At 41.9% G+C, this 16,581-nt stretch overlaps 1 long non-coding RNA gene across 1 annotated transcript; it reads right to left on the minus strand.

Moving 5' to 3' along the window:
* Nucleotides 1-5,814: 5,814 nt before the first annotated feature.
* On the minus strand, nt 5,815-8,799 carry LOC142826735 (uncharacterized). The gene is made up of 3 exons (XR_012900951.1): nt 8,637-8,799; nt 6,302-6,356; nt 5,815-5,854 (listed from the first exon to the last, which is right to left on the minus strand). It is a non-coding gene; the product is annotated as an uncharacterized LOC142826735 (long non-coding RNA).
* Between the last annotated feature and the right edge of the window lie 7,782 nt (nt 8,800-16,581).

Here is a 16,581-nt window from a genome sequence, read left to right on the forward strand (position 1 = left end):
CACGAGGTTCTGGGCAGGGTTTCAAAGCAGTTAAGTCACATTAGGTGAGATATAGTTGTCTCTTGCTGCTGGGATTTCTGGGAATGCTGGCACCTGGGTGACATGCCAGATAATCTTTAACAGGGGAAGTCTGTCTGGTGCCTGTCTTTTGTTCCTACTTCACTTTCGTATTTGAGAACCCTTATGATATACTTGCTATTCACAGCAATGCTTTAGCCTGTCGCAAGTGTGGCCCGGGTGATTATAGTTAGGCAAATACAGAGAAAACCCACACATGTTTAAGTCCTTCAGAGTATCTTTTTTGTTCGGTTTCCATTTGTTAATATTTGACCAAGTCTGTGGTTTGAACAAGTACTTCCCAAATATATTTCAGCTTTTTGGAAAAAAAAAATTACACAGCACTAAGAGCAGTTATGGCTGGAACTAGTTTTGCAGGTTGAGCCATCTGTCCCTTCCTTGCACAATGCTACTCTTGTAAAACTCTGTCTGTCGTATAACTCATGAACTCACAATGCCCCTATGGCATCACATACATTTCCTGGATGTCTAATCAAGATAATTTCTTAGAGATTGTAAAAGCAGGAGATCTAGGAAGATGTGGCTCAAAAGATTTACCGCTGGCATGGGGGAAGCCAGCATTCAAACACTGAAGGAAGTATTTGAAATTTTGTTTCGCTTTGAAAATGATATCGAAATCAAAACTCCTTAGAAAAGTGTTCATCAGCCCGGCTACACTAAAACACTTACCCAAATGAAAATTATGACCAGAGCAAAACAATGATCACTCAGGTTATTAGTTACCTGGGTGTTTGAACAGATGAGCAGTCTATGTATCTGTGTTTACATTGGAACCTCAGAGTTTCAAACACCAGGGTTATGAACTGACCGGTCAACTACATACCTCATTTGGAACAAGAAATATCCAATCGGACAGCAGCAGAGACACCACCATCCCCCCCCTCCCTCCCCAAAAAAATCAAATACAGTCCAGTACCATGTTAAATGGAAACTGCTAAATATAATAAAGGGAACATTAGAAAAAGATTTGATGAGGCAAGGAAACTGTTTCTGTGCTTGTTTCATTTAAATGAAGATGGTTACCAGTAGTATTTTTCTTCTGCATAGTGAAGTTTCAAAACTGTTGTAAGTCAATGTTCAGCTGTAAAATTTGGAAAGAATTGTAACATTTTGTTCAGCATTATGAACATTTCCAGGTTACAAATTCCTGAGATGTTCGTAACTCTGAACTTCTTCTGTATACCTCATTGTGCTTACAAGGAATTTCAAATATTTGTTCCATCATGTGGGCCACACTCTGACCTGATACTAAGGTTCCAGGTTGAAATGAGGGCAGAAATGTCCCATGAGTCAGAAGATTTCTCCTTCACTTTTTTTTTGTAGAGAACACTTAATTTTGTCTTTTGTGCTTTTAATATTATTGAGTATGCATATTATGATAGAGCATGAGGCCCTATCATTACTGTTTCTTATCTGAGCACTGATAGTATATGATGCTGAAGAGATGGAATCATTGAGGTCCTATCCCTAAAGAGCTAGTAGCTGCTACTCCTAATATTTATTAGAATGTATATTAGTGAAAATGCTATATAATCACAGTACTGACAGCCTGATTCTCATTTACACTACGGCCCCTTCGCAACACCTCTGGCATGGTCTAAAGCCTCAAATTATATCAAATGTAGGAAAATTATATATTTATATTCACCTTAAATCCCCTAAAAAACAACAAATAGTCTAGTAGCACCTTACAGACTAACAAAACACATAGAGGCTGTGTCTACATTGGCATCCCTTTCCGGAAAAGGGATGCTAATGAGACACTTTGGAATTGCAAATCCGCGGGGATTTAAATATCCTCCGCGGCATTTGCATTTACATGGCTGCCGCTTTTTTCCGGCGCGGAGTTTTTGCCGGAGAAAAGCGCCAGTCTAGACGCGATTTTCCAGAAAATAAGCCCTTTTCCGGAAGATCCCTTATTCCTACTTTTAAGGAAAAAAGCGGCAGCCATGTAAATGCAAATGCCGCAGGGGATATTTAAATTCCCTGCGGATTTGCAATTCCAAAGTGTCTCATTAGCATCCCTTTTCCAGAAAGGGATGCCAATGTAGACACAGCCAGATGGTATCATGAGCTTTTGTGGGCAAAACCCACTTCTTCAGATGACAGCTGTATGCTACCAAGGTAATACAAAGGAGTGTTACCATAAATGAGAATCAGGCTGAGAATTTTTGTATTATGTGAATTCTGATGTGTATTTTTGCAAGCACCAAAATTATATTTGCACACTATGTAAAGTGGAGAAAGGGGGAGGTTGTAATGCTGAAGGACTCTACTATATCTGAAGAAGAAATATCAATGTTTCAGTTCAGGGCATCATACAGGGACAATATCTTCTTAAAAAAACAGAGGCATTCTCTTAACATTTTTATCAGATTGTATTACATTATCATAATAAGTATACATAATAATGGATGTGCCTCAGAGGTTGGCTTAGGACAGTGCTTAACACACTGGGGCTCCATCCTTGGTTAGCTCTTAGTTGCCCCCAAAATAAACATTTTTATTAATAAATAATAAATTTATTATTAATAATTTTTTCTTTTGTTCTCTGCCAAACTCACCTCCTATTTCCCCACTGGGAGATACCAGATAACCCAAATTTCTTCTACTAACAATCTCTTAGTAGCCCTACTAGGAAAACAATGCTCTTGTTTGCAGAAGTTCAGAGCGCTCTTGAACAACTCCCCTTTAGCTTTGTAAACTAAGCCACTGAATAGTTCATGTTTTCAAAGCATAAATCAGGCTCGTATCTTGGATGCAACTGGTACAGTTACAACAGGGTCTGTTTAAATCAGCTCAGAAAGTGAAAACCAAATAATGAATGAGCACAGAATATTAGGTTGGCCAAACTCCATCACAATGATTTGTTTTAGAAGTTGCAGCTGATTTACAGGTTTGGGGCCTTCGCTGGTGCTCTGTAGGTTTCAGACAAAATAGTTTAATAAAAATTATAGCTAAGCACAATTCTGCTGAGCCAGGAAATATTCTAAGGATGACAGTATATGACAGAGATATGTGAAACAGCATTATATTCTAGCCAGTCCCATTATCGTTTTGAACAATACATTTTACTGGAATTCCTTAAGTTTATTAACATTCTGGAACATATTTCTAGCCCCACTACGGGCCCTTTGCAAAGTTGTAGTGGTACAAAAGATCCTAAAGCACATTTAGCAAGATTTTGATGGATTCCCGGGTGGAACCCATGAAAGGCAAGCTTTGCGTGGTATAGCATTGGTGTAGAGCTGGAGCTACATCCCCCCAAACCTAGAAAAGAGGCAAGGCCAGGTCATCTCTCCTTCCCACCTATACCTGGGCACTGGAATAAACCTTAGTGACCAGACTTTATGCTGCTTTATGTTGTGCAGGGTACAAAAATGGTCTCCACTCAACCTCAGCAACAACAGGACTTTAAAGTGAGATAAAATCATGTTGGGTCCCACACCCTTTGACCTTGGATCAGCACAACTCAGGCAGACCAGAAAACCTAAGCCTCTGATTTTAAACTGGTCTTTCTTACCAATGATATCCCTTGGTGCTTTAACTCTTCCACATCAAGGAGACCAAAATATAGAACCTTGAAAAAAAATCCACAAATCATAGTGCAGAGAACACCGCCTTTGAAAAGTTGCTTTCTTGAGCCTAGTATAATTTTTTTTTCTTGGGAATGAGAAGATCACAGCTTTTCCTTGCAATGTGATTGTAATGTGTTTTATTTTTGTAGTATCACCTTTGAACGTCAAACAATTAGCCTTCAGAAGCAACTTCCATCTTCACCCCTGGCATGAAGGGCAGGACATTTTCATATGATTAAAGGGACACAATGAAAGTATTTTTTCATCATTACGAAAACCTTTCCCCCTCACTACTGAACCTGATTACAATAAGTGGGAATCTGTTTCTTATCCTTCTCTTAGAGATACTGATGCATTAATAGGTTGTGTTATATAGAGCAAATTTTCCCATTGTACTTTGCTGTGAGACAATGGAAGTAGAAATTTCAGTGATATTAAGGCAAGAGAATATGCCAGATTCTGAGCTATTGTAAAACAGGTTGTAACTCCATTAAGTTCTGTGCTGAGAAGCAAGGCTGCTTTTAGCCATGCCAACTTTTTATCTTTTAATTAAAATGAACACAACTCAGGGGGATAGAGTTCTGCCCTCAGTTCAGTCTGTGCCACAAAGCTCATGTCAACTGGTCTTTATAGGTATGACTCAGGGCATAATTTGACCTGGAATGAACAAAATGAAATGGACAGAAACCAAAGTGGAGCACTGGCCAAAGATTGTCCTGGAGATTATCTGAAAGTCAAACAGGTCTTATTAGGCCTGGCAAATCAAGAAGGGGCAACCACAGAATATTGTTTCTACGATGACGCAAGAAACACAGAGACAGAAACTATCCAGGATAAAGACTGATTTATTTTTCCCAACTACTGGAAACTAACCACATGAAACAGTAGACTAGACAACAGCATTTCAAAACTATCCCTCTTCCCTGGTTATCTGAAAACTGAAAATAAAATGCTCTTTCCAAATATATTCATTTTAGAAACACTATCAGTGACCAAATCATCCTTCAGTGAAGGGCTAGAGCTCTTGTGCCAGTGGTTTTCTTAGTCAAATTAAGAGAGCAGATACTCATCAGTGGTGAACATATATAGAGTATTAAAGAAGCAATAGGCTTAATCTGCAGCAAGGGAGACTTAGGTTAGATATTAGGAAAAACTTTCTAACTATTGAGATAGTGAAGCTCTGGAATAGGCTCCCAAGGGAAGCTGGGGAATTGCCATCACAGGAGGTTTTTAAGAGCAGGCTGGATACCTGTCAGGGATGCTCTTACTTTACTAGGCCCTGCAGCAGCATAGGAAGCTGGTCTTGAGGGCCTCTTGAGGTCCCTTCCAGCCCTATACTTCTATGATTCTATGAAATTATAGGCTACCACTGAATACATGGTAAAATATCCCAGTTTGATATGGAAGCATCTTAAGATTTAAGAACATTTTAGTAGATGTTAAAAGAGCTACATAGATGGAGGATTCCAGCTTTTTATTAGTATTGATTGATGTATTTTGGTTTACGTATATAGGATGTTGCCTACTTGGAAAACACCATTGCTTAAGAACAATGTATATAAAACGTAGTCATTAACAGAACAATAACATTCTGCATGCATGGGGCCCAGGCAGTCAAACAACATCTCCTATGGTGCCCAACTGATTTCAAAGGAGATTCTTTGGGGCCAAGTATCCATCGAGCAGATCCACTTGCAGGATCAGAGAGATTAGAGCACGTCACAGAGGGTACGTCTAAACTACATGCCTCCGTCGACGGAGGCATGTAGATTAGCCAGATCGGCAGAGGGAAATGAAGCCGCGATTAAAATAATCGCGGCTTCATTTAAATTTAAATGGCTGCCCCGCTCTGCCGATCAGCTGTTTGTCGGCAGATCGGGGCAGTCTGGATGCGACGCGCCGACAAAGAAGCCTTTCTTGATTGGCACAGGTATGCCTCGTGAAACCAGGTTTACCTGTGCCGATCAAGAAAGGCTTCTTTGTCGGCGCGTCGCATCCAGACTGCCCCGATCTGCCGACAAACAGCTGATCGGCAGAGCGGGGCAGCCATTTAAATTTAAATGAAGCCGCGATTATTTTAATCGCGGCTTCATTTCCCTCTGCCGATCTGGCTAATCTACATGCCTCCGTCGACGGAGGCATATAGTTTAGACACACCCAGAGAGTTTGATCCTTCAATATATCCCACATCTGGGCCCCTGTACAACAAAGTATTTAAGGAATGAGTTTTCATTAATTCAACAACTTTCTCGAACATTTTTCTTGCAAATTATTTTGAACATTTTCATTTTTGAATTTTTGTTGTTTGGGGTTTTCCTTTTTCCTTCTCCACTCTCTCCCTTGTCTCTTACTATTCCTCTTTTCTATTCTGCCAGTGAACATAGAAGGGAGGAGAAAAATGTTGGAGAAGAAAAGGAAAAGGAGAAACAATAATTCGGAAGGCTAAGACATCAAACTAGTTTTTTGTTTATATTAAATTTTCTGGTTTTTTTTTTTAAATTGAGAAGCAAGAGGATTTTTCAAGAAAATATTTTATTTTGAAACTCAGCAAATTTTGACAAAAAACATTTTCATCCAAAAAATATTCACCAGCTCTACTCAAATTCTACAGCTGTAAACTGGTTTTAATAAAAAAAGATACCTACCTCACAATGGGCTTGATAGTAAGTTCATCTGATGTGGAAGCATGTACTTTGAGATCTTCAAACAGAAGGCATTAGGAAATGAAAAGTATTATTGGTTCCTCTTATTCAGACCTAATCATCCAACCAAAAATTTGTCTGACCCAGTTATTTTTTCATAAATACTGCTAGTATATAATAAACGCTAATACAGTTTTATAATATGCCATTCATGTTGCATGGAAATGATGTTGGCAGCTGCAGGATATTTTTCTGCAAGTGTGTCACATTTTTCCAAGAAATATGGGACAAAGTTTTGTGTAATTTTCAAAGTGACCTTAATTGTGCAATTCAGTGTAACTTCAACTTCAGACTACCTCAAAGCCTCCAGCAATGTTATCAGGTATTAAGGATCAAGGGAGAAGAAATATTCAGTGTGTGTGTATGTGTCTTTAAACTACGTGCCTTGCTTCCTCTAGTCAATGATCATATAAGAATGAGTGAATGTAGAGGAAGGAAGAATCCAAAGCTTCCACAGGTTGGGTACTTTTGAGCGATGTATCCTAAGAAGCAGCATGTAGATGAGCTATTGCAAAGAATTGTAGCCTCCATTTATTTTTGTTGGAAAGATAAATACATTGAGGTTCCAGTTTAACAAAGCACTTTAGTACATGCTGAACTTTAAGCAGAAGCTTAAGTTCTATTAACAGCACAGGGTAAAATCCTGGCCTCCATTGAAGTAAATGGCAAGTCAGTGCTTTAATATATAAAGGCCAGCAAATCTGCAGATATCTGCTTTATATCTGTGGGTATCTGCATCAACAGCTTATTTTTGCCTCTAGAACCCTGCAAATTTGAGGATATCTGCTTTATATGCATGGGTATATGCATTCGCAGATGTCAATGTGGATATCTGTGCTTCATTTTTGTGGATATAAATGTGGATGAGGATTCAAATTTTGTATCTGCACAGAGCTCTATTAACATACAACTAAACTGCAAAATCTTTTCATTCTTAGAAAGCCTTTCATGTAATTAGTGGCTTTACAGCATGTAATGCTTTCATATCTCAACCAACTATTGGGTAAAAGCCAGACATGTCTATTCACATGAATAGTCATAGAAATGAAGGGTGGGAATTCTTGCACAGGTAAAATCTTGTAAGGCAAAGGCCCCTCCCTTCTCATCACCTTTGTCAATCATCATAACATTTAATGCCTTTGACCCCTTAGTAAGATCAACAAAAAGACCTAGAAATAACTTTTCACCAAGGGTACGTCTAGACTACAGGCTTTTGTCAACAGAGGCTTTGTTGACAGATACCGTCGACAAAGCTTCTGTTGAAAAAGAGCGTCTAGACTACATCCAGTTCTGTCGACAAAGCAAGCCGCTTTGTTGACATGAGAGTGTAGACACAAAGGACAATGTAGATGCAATAACGCCTTCTGTTGACAAAAGGCATTATTCCTTGTAGAATGATGTTTACCACCGTCGACAAACTGCCGAGTTCTGTCAACGTTATGTTGACAGAACTCGGTGGTAGTGTAGACACAGGTATAGTTTTGTCGACAAAAGTCCACTTTTGTCGACAAAACCCTATAGTCTGGAGACACCCCAAGTGCTAGTTTACATCAGCATAACTGATGTAGTTTAATAAAATGCCTCTCTTATCCTGTTACCCCTGTATGTAAGCAACTCCCATGGAAGTCAGAGGGATATGTGCACGCCACAGAGCCGGACTAGGATCACTGGTGCCTTTTTTGCACTGAAAAGACTTGAACGAGTTATCAAAAATGACAATGGGATTCATCTTTAGATTGTATCACAATTGGAACATAAAAAGATGCAACTCATCTACCCTTAACATCACAAATTCCCAACAGTGACTCTCCTTCCCCCCCCCCCCCAAAAAAAAGAGTCTTAAAGAGGCTTCTCCACCAGGCATTACAAACACATTTCACCCATTTCCTTGACACTGCTCTCGTCTGTCTTAAATCCTGCATGCAGGTTTTACCACCCATCTGCTATGCCTTCCAAATCTTCTTGATGTGATGAGGCAAAGAACGCTGAAAGAAAGATTTGCCATTAATCGCTGTTTTCCTAAAGACTGGAAGTGCCATGTGTCTGGCTAGGTTGGACAAGAATTTCCCAGTCATCGGAGGTCCCTTCCTAAAGCATCTCCAATAAGATCAACTCTGGTCAGTCCAGCCCCAGTTTTCTTTGCTCTAGCTTGTGATATATTTTATGATCTGGGACGCAACAGATTGCTAGCCTGCAATGTTTGGAAATAGTAGATGATTAAACACTCTGGCCAGGTGTAAATGCAACCTTTGTCTTCTGAATGCTGTGTGAGAATTACCTTCCTCCTCAAAGTCCTCAGCTGGCACTGCTAAATGCTCCCTCTTGCAGTTACAGCCCAGATGACCTCCCACGCTCTAGTCTATGAATGAAGCAATGAAATATGTATCACTAGATTTTCCTGAGTGGCAGCAAAAATGCTGAGCAAGCGACAAAATATTTGAAAGAATGTGGCCTGGGAGTTGTATGGGGTTTTTCTTTTCCCCTCCCTTCCCCTGGGGATTTTGTGCCAGGTAAATAATAAAAAATGGTAATGATTTACTAGGCTTTTAAATGTGAACTGAAGGTAAGTTTGCATTGCTGTTCCAGACAAATATTCTCACTGGCTCCTCCCCCCACCCCTCCCGCTTCTCTATGATTGTCACACCCCAGAGCACCCCCAATCCTGACTTATCCTTTATTCTTCAGAGGTTTGGGCAACATTTTGATCTGACCTTTAGCAACATACACAAATTGTTTCACTACCAAATCACAAGCAACAATATTGAATAACGAGACTTCCTCTGGTTGAAAGGAAAAGACTCTTAAGTACAGCACAACAGCGAGCGAGGGAAACAATGCAAATAACGTGTTCTACTTTGCAATTAAATTACTAAACTGAGGGGCAGACAGCCCTGGGTTCACACTAACCAGCATCAGCAGCGTAAGCCCTCCGTCAGAAACCCTTTTATTTACTTTTTAAGGTAGAGTTCTCACCAAGAGTCATATGCTGTAGGAAGATTATTACTGAACAAATACCAGGCAGTCAGAGCACTCTGTGTATTTTCTCAGTACACTGGCTCTGGCTACTGTTCAAGGTGAAATTGAAGGTAGCTAAATTAGTCTCTAAGTATCTTTATTTAACTAAAACCATTTTCCCCTCTATGCTTTTTGTTTATTTGAACTTTGCCTGCCTACACTCCACACTCTACACACATAAAAGCCTACCTCTGGTTCTGGTACTGTTGATATGCCTTGAGCGGCAGGTCTATGTCACCTGCTATTGACTCCTCTGAAGTGATCTTTGGAAGTGGAGCAACTATAATCAAGTCACTTTTATTGTCAATCGTGGCCACAGAGGGTGGAACACCACCATGGTTATAATGATGTAATTATACCACTATAGTTCTGCCACCCAGCATCCCAGTGTAGACAAGCCCTTTTGAGTAAGATGCTGAGGATTCAGTATATTTACCACAAATCATTGTAATTTAAAGATTTTGGGTCAGATTCCCAGCCCTGATAAGGCTACTCAGGGTCCTTAAAGCCACGGGTAAAGTGACCATGTGGGGATTCCTGGAATAAGGGAATCATCGGATCACATAGAACTACCTCTAGCTGCCACAACAGATCCTTGGGGCCAGTACAGGTGACTGAAAGTTAGATTGCTAAAGTAAAGTCACCTTACCTTCAAGTTCTGTTCAAGTCCTGCTTGGGCAGATAAGAGGATGGGGGCCATTGTCCAACCAGCACCACCGCCTGGAGGCTATGTAAAAGAAATATCCACAGTTCGTCTTGTAAAATATCAACTCTCCTTCATTACAAGGGAATCCCCTGATTTTAGTTTGAAATTCCACTCCTGCCCATTACAAACTCTATATTTTGTAAATGTTCAATTTTGAGACTGTTAAATAAAAGATCGCATTCAGGAGGTCACTGAGAGGCTTACCAAGCTGATCAAACCTTCGGATCGCTACCCCTTCCTGCTTCTCCACATGGGAACTAATGATACAGCCAAGAATGATCTTGAGCGTGTTACTGCGGATTATGTAGCGCTAGGAAGAAGGATCCAAGAATTTGGAGCGCAAGTGGTATTCTCCTCCATCCTCCCTGTTGAAGGGAAAGGACTGGGCAGGGATCGTCGAATTGAGGACGTAAATGCGTGGTTGCGCAGATGGTGTCGCAGAGAGGGCTTTGGTTTCTTCGACCATGGGACTCTGTTCCGGGCGCAAGGATTGTTAGGAAGACATGGGATCCACCTAACGAAGAGAGGAAGGAGCATCTTCGCGGGCAGGCTTGCAAACCTAGTGAGGAGAGCTTTAAACTAGGTTCGTCGGGGGACGCTGACCAAAACCCTGGGGGAGTGGGAAAGTCAGATACCAGGAAGAAATGCAGAGAGGAAGGGGCAAGAAAGGAGGACCCATGTTTCGAATGGAGAAGATAAGACAATCAACTGGTTACCTGAAGTGTTGTACACTAATGCGAGAAGCCTGGGCAACAAACAGGAAGAACTGGAGGCCCTGGCCCAGACCAAGAAATATGATTTAATTGGGATAACAGAGACTTGGTGGGATGACTCGCATGACTGGAGCGCTGTCATGGAAGGGTATAGACTGTTCAGGAACAACAGGCAGGGGAGAAAAGGAGGAGGAGTTGCACTATATGTAAGAGAGCACTACGATTGCTCTGAACTCCAGTATAAAGAGGGAGAAAAACCTGTTGAGAGTCTATGGGTTAAGTTTAAAGGAGCAAACAACAGCATTGATGTTGTGGTCGGTGTTTGCTACAGGCCACCGAATCAGGTGGATGAGGTAGATGAGGCTTTCTTCAGACAACTGAGCGAAGCTTCCAGATCACAGGCCCTGGTTCTCGTGGGGGACTTTAATCACCCTGACATCTGCTGGGAAACCTATACGGCAGTACACAGGCAATCCAGGAAGTTTTTGGAGAATGTTGGGGATAACTTCTTGACACAGGTGCTGAAGGATCCAACCAGGGGCCGTGCGCAGCTTGACCTTCTGCTCACAAACAGGGAGGAACTAATAGGGGAAGTGGAGGTGGGTGACAACCTGGGAAGCAGTGATCATGAGATGGTAGATTTCAGGATCCTGACCAAAGGAAGAAAAGAGAGTAGTAAAATACACATCTTGGACTTCAAAAAAGCAGATTTTGACTCCCTCTGAGATCTGATGGGCAGAATCCCCCTGGGATGTTAACATGAAGGGGAAAGGAGTCCAGGATAGCTGGCAGTATTTTAAAGAAGCCTTATTGAAGGCACAGAAAGAAACCATCCCGACGCGTAGCAAGAGAGGCAAACATGGTAGGAGACCGGACTGGCTTACAGGGGAAATCCTTGGTGAACTTAAGCACAAAAAGGAAGCTTACAAAGAGTGGAAACTTGGACAAATGACCAGGGAGGAGTTTAAAGGTATAGCTCGAGAATGCCGGGGGGTTATCAGGAAGGCGAAAGCGCAAATGGAATTGCGACTGGCTAAGGATGTGTAGGATAACAAGAAAGGTTTCTACAGGCATGTTAACAAGAAGAAGGTGATCAGAGAGGGTGTGCGGCCCCTAATGGATGAAGGAGGTAACCTAGTGACAGATGATGTGGGGAAAGCTGAAGTACTCAATGCTTTCTTTGCCTCTGTATTCACGGACAAGGTCGGCTCCTGGACTTCTGCGCCAAGTGACGCAAGATGGGATGAAGATGGAAAGCCCGTGGTGGGTAAAGAACAGGTTAGGAACTATTTAGAAAAGCTAAACGTACATAAATCCATGGGTCCGGACTTAGTGCATCCGAGGGTACTGAGGGAGTTGGCAAATGTCATTGTGGAGCCTTTGGCTATTATCTTTGAAAAGTCGTGGAGATCGGGAGAAATCCCGGATGACTGGAAAAAGGCAAATGTAGTGCCCATCTTCAAAAAAGGGAAGAAGGATGATCCAGGGAACTATAGGCCGTCAGTCTTTCCTCGGTTCCTGGAAAAATCATGGAAGGGATCCTTAAGGAATCCATACTGAGGCACTTGGATGAGAGGAAAGTGATTAGGAATAGTCAGCATGGATTCACAAAGGGCAAGTCGTGCCTGACCAATCTGATTAGCTTCTATGATGAGGTAACTGGCTTGGTGGACATGGGGAAGTCAGTGGATGTGATATACCTTGACTTTAGCAAGGCTTTTGATACGGTCTCCCACAATATTCTTGCCAGCAAGTTAAGGGATTGTGGATTGGATAAATGGACAGTAAGATGGATAGAAAGATGGCTAGAAGGCCGGGCCCAGCGGGTAGTGATCAATGGCTCGATGTCAGGATGGCGGTCGGTTTCTAGCGGAGTGCCCCAAGGTTCGGTTCTAGGACCGGTTTTGTTCAATATCTTTATTAATGATCTGGATGAGGGGATGGATTGTACCCTCAGCAAGTTTGCAGATGACACTAAGCTGGGGGGAGAGGTAGATACGCTTAAGGGCAGAGATAGGGTACAGAATTACTTAGACAAATTGGAGGATTGGGCCAAAAGAAATCTGATGAGGTTCAACAAGGACAAGTATAGAGTCCTGCACTTGGGATGGAAGAATCCCAAGCATAGTTACAAGCTGGGGACCAACCAGTTAAGTAGCAGTTCTGCAGAAAAGGACCTGGGGGTTACAGTGGATGAGAAGCTAGATATGAGTCAACAGTGTGCCCTTGTAGCCAAGAAGGCTAATGGCATATTAGGTTGCATTAAGAGGAGCATTGCCAGCAGATCGAGAGATGTCATCATTCCCCTTTATTCGGCTTTGGTGAGGCCGCATCTGGAGTATTGTGTCCAGTTCTGGGCCCCCCACTACAAAAAGGATGTAGACGCATTGGAGAGGGTCCAGCAGAGGGCAACCAAAATGATTAGGGGGCTGGAGCATATGACTTATGAGGAGAGGCTGAGGGACTTGGATCTGTTTAGTCTGCAGAAATGAAGAGTGAGGGGGGATTTGATAGCAGCCTTCAACTTCCTGAAGGGAGGTTCCAAAGAGGATGGAGAGAGGCTGTTCTCAGTAGTGCAGATGGCAGAACAAGGAGCAATGGTCTCAAGTTGTGGTGGGAGAGGTCCAGGTTGGATATTAGGAAAAACTATTTCACTAGGAGGGTGGTGAAGCACTGGAATGGGTTACCTAGGGAAGTAGTGGAGTCTCAATCCCTAGAGGTGTTTAAGTCTCGGCTTGACAAAGCCCTGGCCAGGTTGACTTAGTTGGAATTGGTCCTGCCTAGAGCGGGGGCTGGACTTGATGACCTTCTGAGGTCTCTTCCAGTTCTATGATTCTATGATCCACACAGACAAAGGAAACAAAATAGCAAAAACATCCTGGTTTGGTTTCTGACATGGAGTAGAGCTAGTTACATTTGGAATGTAGGGTCTACAGAAACACATTTGCAGATAAATAATATGCAACTGCATGTCTTTCTGCCCATTTGTACAGGCAACGGACCACTTCATGTGTACGAATACTCACCAGCACATAAAAATATGCTGAATTGCAGGTGTAACAATTGTGTGCACACTTTGGCAGATCTGTCAGTGTTTTTCTGGGAAATTTGGTCAAATACATTGTTCTTATTAAAAATGCAACTGAGTTTGAAAAACATTTCAAGGTCAAACTCATGGGAATTGTATTTGGTGAGAAGGACACTATTAATAAACATGTATATGGTAGATGCGGGGCCTGATTTTCACACAGTGTAAACATGCCACAGTGAGCACACTAATAAATCGAATTTGTTTGTGATTGGGCCTACAAAGCAGGTAATTGCAAGCACAATGCATTTAACTACCCATTTGTTCCGACAATTCACAATTACACAAAGTCGTGGTTACAAATTACAATAATTTGCCCACTTAAATTAATTTAATTTTTAATTGAAAAAAGGCCTATAATCTAATGTGAACATAAGGATTAATTGTAGCAACGATTAAAATACCAAAACTTACCATTGGGAATAAGAAAGCAAAGTTTCATTTCTAGCAGATTCCATAAATTTCCACTACAGGGCTTTCATGGATTCATAGAAATAAATGGGACACAAGGGTCTGTTAGTCTAACTACTGGCCAACATGCAGGACATGTTGTGCTGAAACCACCCAAGAGAGATGGCTATCCCGGCCTATATTTGAAAGCCTCCCATAAAAGTTATTCCACAACAAAAGCCCTGCAAATCTGCAGCTATTCGCTTTATATCTGCAGGTATCTGCATCTATGGATGCAGATATCTTCAGCTCATTTTTGCAGATGTGGATACAAATTTTTGTGGATGTGGATACAAATTTTGTATCCATGCAGGGCTCTATCCACAACCTCTCTAGGTAGTTTGTTCCATCGTCCTAATGTTCTGACAGTTAGGAAGTTTCTGCAGTTTCCTAGAAAGCATTTGTACTGCTTGTGGTTGGAGATGGGTTACTGGGCTACATGGACCTCTGATCCAATGTGGCACCAGCTTCTAAATTTTGATCGCTCTACTGAACTGGAACAATTCCTATTCTGATCTGAATGCTCATCTGATCAATGGACTTTAAACCACAGAGTCTTAGTGCACAGGAGATGATGAAGCCAGACAATGACAGTAGCAGGGGTCCTCCCAGAATCAGTAGGGACTAGAGGAGTGTGATAACATTCTAATCACTGGCAAACAGTCATCCCAAAGTGAATCTTTTTCACTATTTGTGAAAAATAATAACGTTGTGACTTTTTGAGGGGGAGGGTGCACTTACAGGAAGCAAAAGCAATTTTCACAAGTAAAAATGTTTTTCTGCTGAAGATCTCCAACCTTACACAGTGGAAAAAGATGGTTGGGGCTGCAGGCAGAACTGATGAGCGATGGGAGCTCTGGTGCGTTTGGATTAATAGCACTAGCAAATGGTCAGGGTTCCTCCTGCCCAGAGTCCTGTTTCACTGACCTTCACTGACCTCATGGCAAGACACAGCTAAACAGGATTCCCTTCAGCACTGAACCTCACTTCTCTGGCCATCTCTTCCATCCCACAGAGCCGGAGAAAACTACAAAGACTTTAAACATGGGCTCCCATATGGCAGCACAGAGACCAGATTACTAAAGTTCTACGAGGCCCCTGAGGTAGCCTGAATATAAGTAATCATTTCACATTGTTTCTTTCTTGCATCTGCTTCTTAGCTAATAAAAATGTATGGTCGGTTGTAGCCTCCCGGGGTTTTTTGAAAGAGCAAGATAAACATCTTCTGTCTGTGGAAATAGCAGCTCAGTTCTCTTTCAAGTAGATCATAAATGCAACCCTGTACCACCAAGACAATTAGTCCAGGGGCCTAAGGGGAACATTTTCCCACATCTATGCCAGACTTGGGTTTGCCATGCCCAGTGTTGAGATGTCTTCCACAAAAAGCCTGTGTATGTGAAGTGGCATTGCCACTCCTTTCTAGCTTGCTCATCACAGCATCATCTAAGCGTCAGCCCGGTATAAGGAAAATGGCAAGGATATTTCTCTCTTCCTACCAACAAGAATGAGGCTGGAGCTTCAGTTTGGTTTATTAATATTTATACTTTTGTTTTCTGAGCACCCCAGGTGGCCTTCCTGCCTTGTTATGTCAGGAAGAATGGTCAAAGCCCTTTGGGAGGCTTTCATATTGCTGCAGGTGGGGAGCTACGAATGATAAATTTGGCACAGGAGTTCTGAGGCCAGAGATATCAGAAATGATTCTAAGTAGCAGAGGGTTGAGAAGTAGGAGCTGTAAGGAAGGAGATTTGTCATGCCTGGATATGAAAGGAAGATGATCCTATATGGAATGAAGTAGTAGCAATTGGGGATAGATGACTTGTTCCAGGTGCATTCTCACACGTATAAATGAATCACCACGGGGAATTGCCTCCTGATTATTCTCCTATATATGATGGAAATCCTGATTACTATGGCTCAGCCTCATAAGCTGTTTCACCCACCTGCTAGTATCTCCTGATGTCTTCCCCAGGTCTTTAGAAGTTACTGCCAGGTTATGTCTTCTTGGAGCAATGTTCATTTCTTTTCCAGGCTTAAAATTAAAATTCTTCCTAGATCACCACCTCCTCCCCCCTCCCACCCACCTCCACACACATGTACACACACACAGACACACTTTTTAGAACATGTTTACTCATGAGGGGGCAGGAGTTTATAAAAGGTAAATGGATAAGGGGATGTAACCTGGAATGGCTTAGCAACACAAACAGAGCCAGAGGGAAATGAACCTGTGCCTGTTCTTTCCCAGCCCAGA

This window comes from Pelodiscus sinensis, chromosome 2, assembly GCF_049634645.1.
Source record: "Pelodiscus sinensis isolate JC-2024 chromosome 2, ASM4963464v1, whole genome shotgun sequence".
Lineage (NCBI taxonomy): Eukaryota > Metazoa > Chordata > Testudines > Trionychidae > Pelodiscus > Pelodiscus sinensis.